Genomic DNA, 12,135 nt, shown 5'->3' with positions numbered 1-12,135 from the left:
CCCACCTATGCATTGCCAAGTGCCGGGGGTGTGGCCACCAAGTGGGTGTGGCCACCAAGTAGGCATGGCCACCAAGTGGGCCTGGCTACAGTAGTCATGGTAGTGTGGGTGGGCATGGCCTGGGTGGACATGGCCACCTCAATGTCGTTCCTGGGGAGGGGTGCCTGTGGGGGCTGGGTAGGCAGGAATAGGGGAGATCCAGGTGTTCTCTGGAGGTGGGGCAGTGGGTAGGAGGCTTGTCCTGCAGGGTGAGGTGAGGCAAGGGAGGGGGAAGGGCAGGGATGCCATTGCCTTCGGGCAAGGTGAGGCAGGGGCTGGGGTTGCAGATAAAGGGGGGGCAGTGAGGAGGTGGTGGAAGAGGGTTTAAGCAAGCTTAGTAACCAAAGTGGGTATCCCCCCCAATGTTCTTCATGGTTAACCTCAAATCTCAACAGAAGAGACAAAAACCTGCTGCAACCACCCAGCAGATGAGAGGGGAATACAAACCAAACACCCCTCCCCCCAAAAAAGCCTCATAGAGGGGGAAGAGTGCTGCCAGGCGGGCACCTTGCTAAGCTGATGGCTTTGAGGAGAAGGACAGCTACACCCCCTCCCAAACACTGCCTTCTCACAAAAGCAGAATGAAAACTCCAAAAAGTGACAAAAAAAGTTAAAACAGAAGAGTGTCGCACTATGGTTTTCTTCCCCACTTCCTTCTAGCTGCAGGTTAAATATGTAAAGACCACAAAAGAAAAAACTTGGCTTTCTCTCTTTTTTTAATTCAGAGGGAATGGGAGGATTGGGGGGGGGTTGTTTCAAAGGAAGGAAAAGAGAGGCTGGGGGACCCCAGCAGCAGATGGCACAAGGCTTCTGGCTATGCAGGGGGGCATTGGGGTGTATTCTTTTTAAAACAGCATGAGGCAAAAAGTAAAAATTCCCCACTCACTCCACCTCCCAAAAACACAATAACAGAGCTTTCAATGTTACAAACAAGTTTTTATTAAAAAGTAAAAGAATTAATGTGATTTTTGCTGTTGTATGCCTGCTGATAATTTAACTACCCTTGGCTCATAGTATGTAATTTTGAGAGCAACACATGCAGCACTCAGGTGATCTGTTACTCTACTTCTGTTGTCTGATTTGATAAAATTCATAGCTGAAAACAGCTGCTCATAAGCATTAGATGATCGAAACAAAATAAGGAGAGCAATCCCAAGTGCTTTCATACATTTAAAATTATCTGGCAGAGAATTCCACACTTTCAAGATTTCATTCTCAAAACTAGCTGTGCTGTCCTTTGTCATCTGTTCCAGTGTTTTTCTCTAGTGTTTTGCACAGGTCACAGAATTTATTTTTCCAGATAGCATGTTCTTGGAATTCCAGTAGCTCCATTTCCAGATTTCCTAAATCTAACCACTCTAAGCAGGAAAGATCAAGTTCTTCAAATTTGGCTTTATCTGGAACAGTAAGAAAACAGAGGGTTGTCTCCATTTTTTAGAACTATGAAAATCTATTACTAAAATTTATCCTTGCAGCTGCAGCAATGCTAAAAAACTCTTTGTAGATTTCCTGATGACTTGTAGGATTGTCTGCAAATGTACTATTTTCTATATGAACTTTTAGAGTAGGAAAATATTTCAGCTGCCCACTTTCAAGGTCTCTTTCAAAAACCTGCAGTTTTCTCTCAAATGTTTTGATATCACAAAACATTCTGTCTGCTGTTTTCCCTGCACCTTGTAATTGTTTATGCAGCAGGCTGGTGTGTAAAGTCTACCATAGTCCTCATCTTACAACAGTTCACTTAGTGATGGTTTGAAGTGACAGCGGCACTTTAAAAAGTGACTTAAGACCATTTTTCACACTCTGCTGTATGCATGCCCATCTCTTGCTGCTGCCCCATGAGGCTGGGCAGCCAGGTGAGTGTGAATGCTGCCTTATTGGGCAAGCTGAGCACAGTGGCTAGCTGAGGCAACTTCAGACCACCAGGCCATCCCACACAAACCATTGCCACTGCCCCATGAGGCTGGGCAGCTGGGTGAGTGTGAATGCTGCCTCATTGGGCCTGCTGAGCACAGTGGCCAGCTGAGGCAGCTTCAGACCACCAGGTCACCCCCCCCAACATTGCCACTGCTGCCTTGCAGCAGCACGAGGCAAGACAGCCCCTCCCCCAGTGCCCTTATAGCTGTAATCGCACAAGGCATAGGAAAACCGAAGCAGCCCCCTCCACTGCAGTTCCCCACCAGTTGTGTGATTCCTAACCAGCAGCCATGTCCCTCACTGCACAGAACCATCTCCCTCCTCTGTGCATCCTGCAAGGCTCTCCTCCCCATGCCCATCAGGCCGCCCGTTGAGCAGGAAGAAGCAAGGCAAAGTCCCATTCACAGCTGCCTTGTCTGGATACCCAGAGAGGTCGGCCATGTTGGTAGGTATCTCTGCAGCCCCACCGGGATGGGAGGACTGGGAGGGAGGTTGCAACTGGCCCCAGCCCCTGCTGGCAAGTTCGGGGCTTGCGGCGGCCTTCAGCAGCGGTGCACACCTTTCCAGAAGCCCAAAGGTACCCGGGAGGGAGCCAGGGAGAGCCTGCGGTGGCAGCTTTTCTGAAGGCCCAAAGGTACCGGGAAGGGGGCAGGAGCCAGGGAGGGTCTGCAGCAGCAGCAGCCTTTCTGGAGGCCTGAAGGTCTGTAGGGAGGAGGCAGGAGCCAGGGAGGGCCTGCGGGAGCAGCGAACACCTTTATGGAGGCCCGAAGTTACCGGGGAGGTGGCTGAAGCAAGGGAGGCCCTGTGGTGGCGGAAGCCTTTTTAGAGGCCCAAAGGTACTGGGGAGGTGGCAGGAGCCAGGGAAGGCCTGCAGCAGTGACGGAACCGTTTTTGGAGGCCCGAAGGTACCAGAGAGGTGGCAGGAGCCAGGGAGGGCCTGCGGCAGTGAAGAAAGCCTATCCAGAGGCCCAAAGGTACCGGGGAGGGGGCAGGAGACAGTGAGGGCCTGCTGTAGCATCAGAAACCTTTCTGGAGGCCAGAAGGTACCAGAGAGGGGGTGGGAGCCAGGGAGGGCCTGCGGCAGCGGCAACAAACTTTACGGAGGCACGAAGGTACGGGGAAGGTGTTGGGAGCCAGGGAGGGCCTGCAGCAGTGGCAAAAGCTTTCCAGAGGCCTGAAGGTACCAGGGAGGGAGTGGGAGCCAGGGAGGGCCTGAAGTAGCAGCAGCCTTTCCAGAGGCCCGGAGGCTGGTAGGGTGGGGGGAGAGCCAGGGAAGGCCTGCGGCAGTGGCAAACACCTTTCTGGAGGCGCAAAGGTACAGGGGAGGTGGCAGGAGCCAGGGAGGGCCTGGGGCAGTGGTAGAAGCCTTTCTGGAGGCCTGAAGGTACCAGGGAGGTGGCAGAAGCCAGGGAGGGACTGCGGCAGTGGCAGTCTTTCTGGAGGCCCGAAGGCCTGTAGGAGGGAGTCAGGAGTCAGGGAGGGCCTGCGGCAGCAGTGATAAAAACCTATCTGGAGGCCCAAAGGTACCGGGGAGGGGGATGGAGTCAGGAAGGGCCTGCGGTGGTGGCAGAGGGCTTTCTGGAGGCCCAAAGGTATTGGGGAGGGGATGGAAGCAATCTTTCTGGAGGTTCGAAGGCCGGTAGGGAGGGGGGAGGATCATGCGAGGGAGGCCTAGGAAGGCCAAGGCAAGACCCCCACTCCCACCATCAAAGGCAAGCACCCACCACCACTACCCCCACCGCTGAAACCTACCTCTGTTGGCTGGCTCACTCACTTGCTTGCTCATCCGCTGTCTGCTCATCTTCTTTCTCACACTTTCTGCCACAAATGCTGTGTCCTCCGAAATTTCCTGCTTTATATACTCTCTCTGCACATGCGCAGAGAGCACAAAGAGCTGCACATGAGTGAAGAGGAAGAAGGGTGAAGCGACCCAGCAATATCTCACGTGCCATCGGGGATGGCTTCGCGTGCCACCTGTGGCACGCGTGCCATAGGTTCACCATCCCTGGGCTAGAAGATACCATTTAATCTACAAAGCTTTTTTAAAAATCGTTTTTAAAAGATTTATTCTTTGACCACGAGGGAACCAAAGAACAGAAGAATTACAGATTATAGGTAATGCAATTATAGATAATGTGAAAAGTAAAGGTTGTAATTGTGTTAGAAAGAGTTGGAAGTCAATACTTTTTTCTTTTTAAAAATCATATATCCCCCTTTTTCCTTACTTTTTATTTACTTTATATTTTATGTTATAATAAACCTCAATAAAGTACATGATAAAAAAAGAATACTATTGTGGTCAAATCTAAATTGTGCAAAATGGAAACTTTTGTCATAGTTTTTGGCTAAAGTACCTCCAGTCTAGATGGCTTTGAGAAAAATAGCAGGATATGAACTAGCCCAGGGGTCAGCAACCTGAAACAGTGAAAGAGCCACTCGGAACTGGTTCCCTCAGAAAAGGAAAAACTGGGAGCCGCAAAAATTGTGTGCGCATGCGCGTACATGCACAAATGCGCAGAACAGGGTTTGACTGAAGAGTGGAGCCAAGGCGAGATATGCACCTACCCTGCATATTTGAATTGATTGGTTGAACTTTTTTAGTCCCATTTAGACAGATTGATTTGTTAATTAGAATAAAAAGTAAGACTTTAACAGGGAACTGACATAGCACCAATGTAAAGAGTTCTATCCAGTATCATGATCGTGGGATAATATTGTATATTCTGATCTCTGTCCCTGCTTCTTTACTCAATAAATGATCGATAATTCATTGTATCTGTGAAAAGAGAAAGAAGATCATAACACCACACATATAGCTGTGATTCAAAAGAAAAAAGTGTGGATAAGTGATGTGGCAATACCAGGGGATAGCAGAATGTGGAAAAATAATTGCAGAAGATTGCAGAGTATCAAAATAAAATAATCAGAAAATAATCAGAATAGAGCTGGAAGGGACCTTGGAGGTCTTCCTGTCCAGCCTCCTGCTCAAACAAGAGTCCCTATATCATTTCAGACAAGTAGCTGTCCAGTCTCTTCTTAAAGTGAGTGATGAAGCACCAACAACGTTTAAAGGCAAGCTGTTCCACTGGTTAATTGTCGTCATTGTCTGCTGAGGCAGCTGTAAAAACTTTCCAGTCTGTGCAGTTGAGGCAAGCCTGTAGCTTTAACTTTGCCTCTTCAGTCCAACATTTCATTGTTTTAAATGTTGGTTTTATGTTTTTTTAGTTTTGACAATAAACAGGATAAGATAAATCATATGGTGATCAGAGTTTCCCACAGCTCTCTTGATAGAGAGTGAAAGGCATCTTTTAATGTAAAGTAGCAGTGGTCTAAAATATTTTTTCCTCTTGTGAGACAGTTAATATGCTGAATGTATCTTAGCAGCTCTTGGCTTAGGTTATCACTATTAAAATCTCCTAATACAATGAGTAGGGATCTGGATATCTCTGTTCAACCCACAGAATTTGGTCAGTTAAAGTTTACAATGCCTTCTTTATGCAAGCTTGGGATGGTATCCCCCAAAAAGGATGAATGAAGAAAACTCACAGGGATGCATAATAGGGTATGCAAAAAGTGAAGTGTCTCTAAGTCTAGATCACAAAATTTCTTTAGTGTAGTGACATTTTTACTTCATCAATTGTTAATATAAACACAGTTACCTCCTCCCTTCCTTTTACCAGATGTTTCTGTAATTCTACCTGCTCTTTGAATCTGAACTTCTGGGATTTTCAAGCAGCTATTATTAATTAAATCATTCACTGACATTTCAATGAAGCAAAGGGCTGCTGAGTTGGAAAAATCTGAGTTGTTCCTGTCTATTTTTTCTATTTTGGGAGCACTGAGAAATTTATAATTTGTGTGTCGACATAAAGAATAATTGAATTTGGATTATATTGAGGTTGTTGTTGTTGTTGTTTTTAAATAGCAAGTCTTTGGCCTCACTTTTTGTTGGTTTCCCATCCCCAAATGGAGAGGAAAAGTGCCATCTGCTTTTTACCAGAATACTTATAGTTGTTCTTGCTCTTCTATTTTGAAAATTAATTAATGTTTAAAAAGAGTTTCTATAAGGGACTGATTTATGTTGGATTACTGGAAAAAAAATAAAACTAAGATATTGGTAGTCACAAAACTATGTTACCTTGAGTTAGCAGGAACAGTTTTAGGATAAGCACAAAGAGACATGATAGTGTGCACTAGGTTAAAATATAAGTTTCTTTTACTCTGGTTTAGAAAAATAACTAGATTATTGAATAAATCTTAGTTAAGCATGCTTTGATGTGGCATAGCATGTGGACTCAATAAGTATGAATATATAGTCTTCTTAAAGTAGCTTGTGAGCTCTGTCTACAGTATTAATTTGAATTTTCCAGAAGAAGAAGAATCACCCCACCTGGCTATAATAATCCCATTCTAAGGATGTTGCTGATTTACATACCTCACTTGTAAAGTCTTTGTCAGGCAAATATAAAATCTTAAAACCTCTTATATTTATACCTCTTAATTATACAAGACATTTTGATGAAACCTCCTGAAAATTGTCATCATGTTCCTACAATATTTTTGTTGCTTGGTACATCATATCTGTCTTAACACTCTGTACAGAGCATAAAATAAGAAAGGAACATGGATCAAATAAAATGATTGATCTTTACTGATTGAGAGGGACTAAAAGCATTTTGTGTTCTGAGCTGTGAGCACAGCTTTGAATTAGACACAATGTAATCCTCCTTTGATAAACTCTTAAACAGATTGTCCAATGAATTAATGTGGGTTTCTTTTTCAAGTCATCCTGCCTACAGGCAAAGATCTGAAATGATATTTTCGTTCTTTGAAAAGTGCTAGTTTAGTTTAAAAAATAGAGGAGTTTACCCTAAAGGCCTCATCCTTATGCACTGCTGCTTCTTTGGGGAGCATGTGTTTCTATGACCCTTTAGAGTATAATGCATCTGAAGGGAGTTAGAACAGTTTCTTTTTAAAAAACTTGTCAAGTCAATGTTTATTAAAAAGACTAAAGGTAAAGGTAAAGTTTCCCCCGCACATGCGTGCTAGTCGTTTCCGACTCTAGGGGCCGGTGCTCATCTCCATTTCAAAGCCGAAGAGCCAGCGCTTGTCCGAGGACATCTCCGTGGTCATGTGGCCGGCATGACTAGACGCCAAAGGCGCACGGAACGCTGTTACCTTCCCACCGTAGTGGTCCCTATTTTTCTACTTGCATTTTTACGTGCTTTCGAACTGCTAGGTTGGCAGAAGATTAAAAAGACTAGAGCAAGTTAAAAACACTCAAGGAACATCCAGTTAAAAATTCTAGAATAAAATAATACATAACAAATAAAATCTACATCCAATTGGCATCCAACCTGTCAGTTGCACACGAAGAAAACACAGCATGGCCTAACTATAATATAACATTAATCCTTAACTGTTGTGCTTTGTTCATGTGCAACTGACAAATTGGATGCCAATTTTTGATTTTAATGTAGATTTTATTGCTTATTTCTTATTTTATTCTAGAATTTTTAATTGGATATTCTTGAGTGTTTTTAACTTGCTTTGACTGTAACAAACATTGACTTGACTTGATTTGAAAGGAAAACTTGCAAAAAACACTTTTATTTAACCAGGCATTCACCACAAGATCTCAGCTGAAATGGGTTTTATAAATTTGGAGAGCTAAACCATGGTTTGACATTTGTTGATTTATTAAAGTCTTTAGGTTCTAGTTCTTTACACAAACCACACCCACAAAACACAGACACAGAGAGAGAGAAAGAGAGAGAGGGAGGATTGGAAGGATTTTGTTTTGTTTTGTTTTGATAAATACAACTATTTAGAATAAATATATATATTATATTTTAATACAATTTCTATAATTCATTTTATGTGCATTTTATTGCAGATTTCTCTAGAATCTATCTTTGCAATGATATTATATTTTTAGAGATGCTACAATTTTCATTTTTCATTCTAGCAGAATACAGCTATAAGAACAAAAATACAATACATAGTACAAATATAAGAATGTCTGTTTCTATTCATAATCGAATTAAGATTAAGATGTATTATCCTTATTACTACATTATGTATACATTTATATATGTGTGTGGGCATACATACTGTATGTGTGTGTGTATGTATGTATGTGTGTATATATATATATATATATATAAAAGGTAAAGGTAAAGGTTCCCCCGCACATGCGTGCTAGTCGTTTCCGACTCTAGGGGCCGGTGCTCATCTCCGTTTCAAAGCCGAAGAGCCAGCGCTTGTCCGAGGACGTCTCCGTGGTCATGTGGCCAGCATGACTAGACGCCAAAGGCGCACGGAACGCTGTTACCTTCCCACTGTAGTGGTCCCTATTTTTCTACTTGCATTTTTACGTGCTTTCGAACTGCTAGGTTGGCAGAAGCTGGGACGAGTAACAGGCGCTCACTCTGTTATGCGGCACTCGGGATTCGACCCGCCAAACTGCCGACCTTCCGATCGACAAGCTCAGCGTCCTAACCCACTGAGCCACCGCGTCCCTTTCTATATATATATATATATATATATATATATATATATGTATATATGTATATATATATATGTATGTATGTATGTATGTATGTATATATATATATATATATATATATATATATATATATATATATGTATGTATGTATATGTATATATGTGTATATATATATATATATATATATATATATATATATATATATATATATATATATATATATATATATATATATATATATATGTTTTCGTAGATTCTCGCGGGTGTCTGTATGTGTAGATCTAGAGTCTCGGGTTTCTTCCCGCGTTCCTTTCATCTTCAGAAAGTTGTGGCGACGTTTCGACGAAATCCCATCCGTCATCATCAGGCCGGAGTGTTCCTCCTGCTGCTTCCAGGAGCAATGCTCCTGGAAGCAGCAGGAGGAACACTCCGGCCTGATGATGACGGATGGGATTTCGTCGAAACGTCGCCACAACTTTCTGAAGATGAAAGGAACGCGGGAAGAAACCCGAGACTCTAGATCTACATATATATATATATATATATATATATATATATATATATATATATATATATATATATATATGTATGTGTGTATACATGGATATGGATATGGATATGGATCTTTGGTCATTCGGGTTTTTCTCACGTAGAATTGAAGGTGTAAAAGCAACGTTTCGACGGAATCCCATCCGTCATCCTCAGGCTGGTGGCTTCAGCTTCCTTCTTCTGGGAGAAACATGTGGTAGTGGCTGTTTGTTCCTCTTTTTTAAACTGCCAGAGGGGGTGTGTTCTGTGGGTGGAGGTGTGCTCTGATTGGGTGGGGGATTAGGTGTGTTCTGATTGGGTGGGAGTGTGTTTTGAATGGGTTGTGTGTTCTGATTGGTTGGGGGTGTGTTTTGAGTGGATGGGCTGGTCTCAGCTGCCAGCCTTAGACCTGAGCTGGTGAGTTGTGCTGCTTTTGTTCGGCTTCGTGTTTGTGGTGGTGCCATGTTTTTATAGTGGGTGTCAGTTTGCTTATTGTGGGGTTTGGAGGGGTTTAAAGTGGCTGATGTTGCAGCTGTAGTTAGGTTTCTGTTTTGTGGTTGTGCGTCATTGTCATTGTGGGTTCAGATTTGCTTTTTGAATGGTTGTGTGGTGGTGATGTCATGTGATGTTATCATGAGTTTGGGTCTGGTATCATTCTTGGTGGTTGGGACTCGTCTGTCAATCAAAGCGGGTTTCCAAATGGCTGGTAGGCGAGAGGTATCATCTCGTTTGTTCATGCTGTGGGGGCGTTTTTCTATCTCAATGGCTTCTCTGATTATTCTGTTGTTAAAATGTTCAATTTTGGCGATAGTTTTGGTTTTTTTAAATCAATTTCATGTCCCGTGGCTTCAAAGTGTTGGAACAGGGATGAAGTTTGTTCTCCCATTCTGAGTGAGTTTCTGTGCTCTTCAATGCGTGCACTTATTCTTCTGTTGGTCTGTCCGATGTATGTGGTGGGGCAGGTGGTGCATGGGATTTCGTATACTCCTTGGTTTTCTAAGCCAATTATGTCCTTGGGGTTTCTTAGGATGGTGGATATTTTTCTGTCTGTGTAGAATGCTGTTTTGATGTTGTGTTTTTGGAGGATCTTGTTGATTCTGTCTGTGGTCCCTTTTAAGTATGGGAGGAGGGCTTTGCCATTTTCTTGTTCTCTGTCTTGGGTTTTTGTGGGTGTCTCTCTTCGTATTAAGTTGGTAATCATGTTTCTTTGGAATCCATTGGCTGTTAGTACATTAGTGAGAGTGTGTAGTTCGTTTTTTAGGTGTTGTTCGTCAGCTAGGTGTTTTGTTCTGGAGATGAGTGTCTTGGCTACGGAGTTGATCTGTGCTGGGTGGTGGTGTGAGAGTGCGTTCAGATAGCGGTTTGTGTTTGTTTTTTTATGGTAGATAGTGTGTCCTAGGGAGCCGTTTGATTTCTTGTAGACTAAGACATCAAGGAAGGGAAGTTGATTGTTAGCTTCTGTTTCCATGGTGAATTGTATTTTGGGGTGTAGGCTATTGAGGTGTGAGCCATAAAAACCTGAGAGATATAAGAGGTAAACATGCGTCCATATAGGACATAAAACCTGAGATATATAAGTAAACATGCATACATATTGCAATAATAATACTGCCATTTCAGGCTGAGGTTTTGCTTGTTGCTTTCAAGACCTGAAAGATATAAAAGAACATGCATATATATTGCAACATTAAACTGCCTTTTCAGGCTTCAATAGTCTGGATCAGGTTGAAGGCACTTTTCTTCTAGAAGGCAGGATTCAAGAAGGAAAACGAGTTCAGTCTTCAAGAGGCAAAAGCAGGAGAAGTTCTGCGATGGTCTGGTGAAAGTTTTGGTGTCTTTCGAGTCTTGAGCTCGTTGGACGTTGAACAGAACAAGGTCTCTAACTTGAAGATCGGAGTTAAGATGAGACGTTTGTGACTGGAGCATTACTTTGATGCTCCCCGCCATGCTGCTCCCCGCCATAACTTGAAGCATGGTTGGATACAGGTGGTTGCTGTGGATTGCTTGGAAGTGGATCAGGATGCGTAGCTGTATCGTGTTTGTCGCTATCGCATTCTGTGCACTTGTCAAAGGCTTTTCAATTTTTAGCAAAATGGCCATATGAAGCACAGCACCTGTAGCGTATTCGTCCCCACCACCTGAATTGCTCCATTTGGAAGGAGGTGGTACAGGATGTCAGTTGCCACCACCTGAATCACTCCAAAGAGGAGAGGATGGTACAGGAGGTGAAATGCTACCACCTGAATCAGTCCATAGAGGAGGAGATGATACAGGAAGTGAGATGTCCATCTTTCTTGTAGACACAGCTCCACGTGAGTCTCTGTGTTGAGCTGCTGTGTTATCATACCTTGGTGATGGTAATGGAGCAGTCACACTGGATTCAGTGAAGTCGAAGCTGGGTTCATTGTTCGTCCAGGCGTGATGACTTATAAACCTGCAAAAATATGAGAATAGGGGAAAGGAAAAGAGTAGGTCGAGTTCCTTTCTGGCGGTAAGGTTGAGATCACCAACAATAGCTTTGAAAGTTGTTTTCCAGGATCTGAAGTCTTCTGGATGGTCATTAAACTTTGAGAGGCTATTTGCAGTAGGCTCTCGACGATTGGCGTGTTTGGCGTACTCAGGAAGGTCTGGTCTCTCACTCTTTGATGCTGAAGAAACTTGTGAGGCCTCTTGGGTGTGAGAGTTCTCTGGTGAATAAGGATCAGGTACACCAGGATAGAATGATGTTGCAGGAGCATTTAGCTGTGGTGTAATCTCTAAAATTTGTGCTGGTTGTTGATTCAACCGTTGATCATTGCGATTTGAGTAATGCGATTTGAGGTGTTGGCGCACCTGTTTCTGGGCGTTGAAGAGGTGCTGGCCTTGGCAGGCTTGGGGCTTCTGTGCTGTCTGTAGGAAGCACAGTTGATGCACCTGTGCTGCTTTGAAGAAGAGGTGTAGGCCCTGGCAGGCGCGGGGCTTCTGTGCTGTTTGGAGGAAGCACAGCTGATGCACCTGTGTTGCTTTCTTGAAGAGGTGTAGGCCCTTGCAGGTGCGGGACTTCTGTGCTCTTTGTGGGAAGCACAGTTGACACACCTATGTTGCTTAGAAGAAGAGGTGTAGGCCCTGGCAGGCGCGGAACCTCTGTGGTGTTTGTGGGAAGC

Source organism: Vipera ursinii (assembly GCF_947247035.1).
Source record: "Vipera ursinii genome assembly, chromosome: Z".
In the NCBI taxonomy this organism is placed as follows: domain Eukaryota; kingdom Metazoa; phylum Chordata; class Lepidosauria; order Squamata; family Viperidae; genus Vipera; species Vipera ursinii.
The sequence above is the reverse complement of the archived record's forward strand: the minus strand, read 5'-3'. Positions refer to the sequence as shown.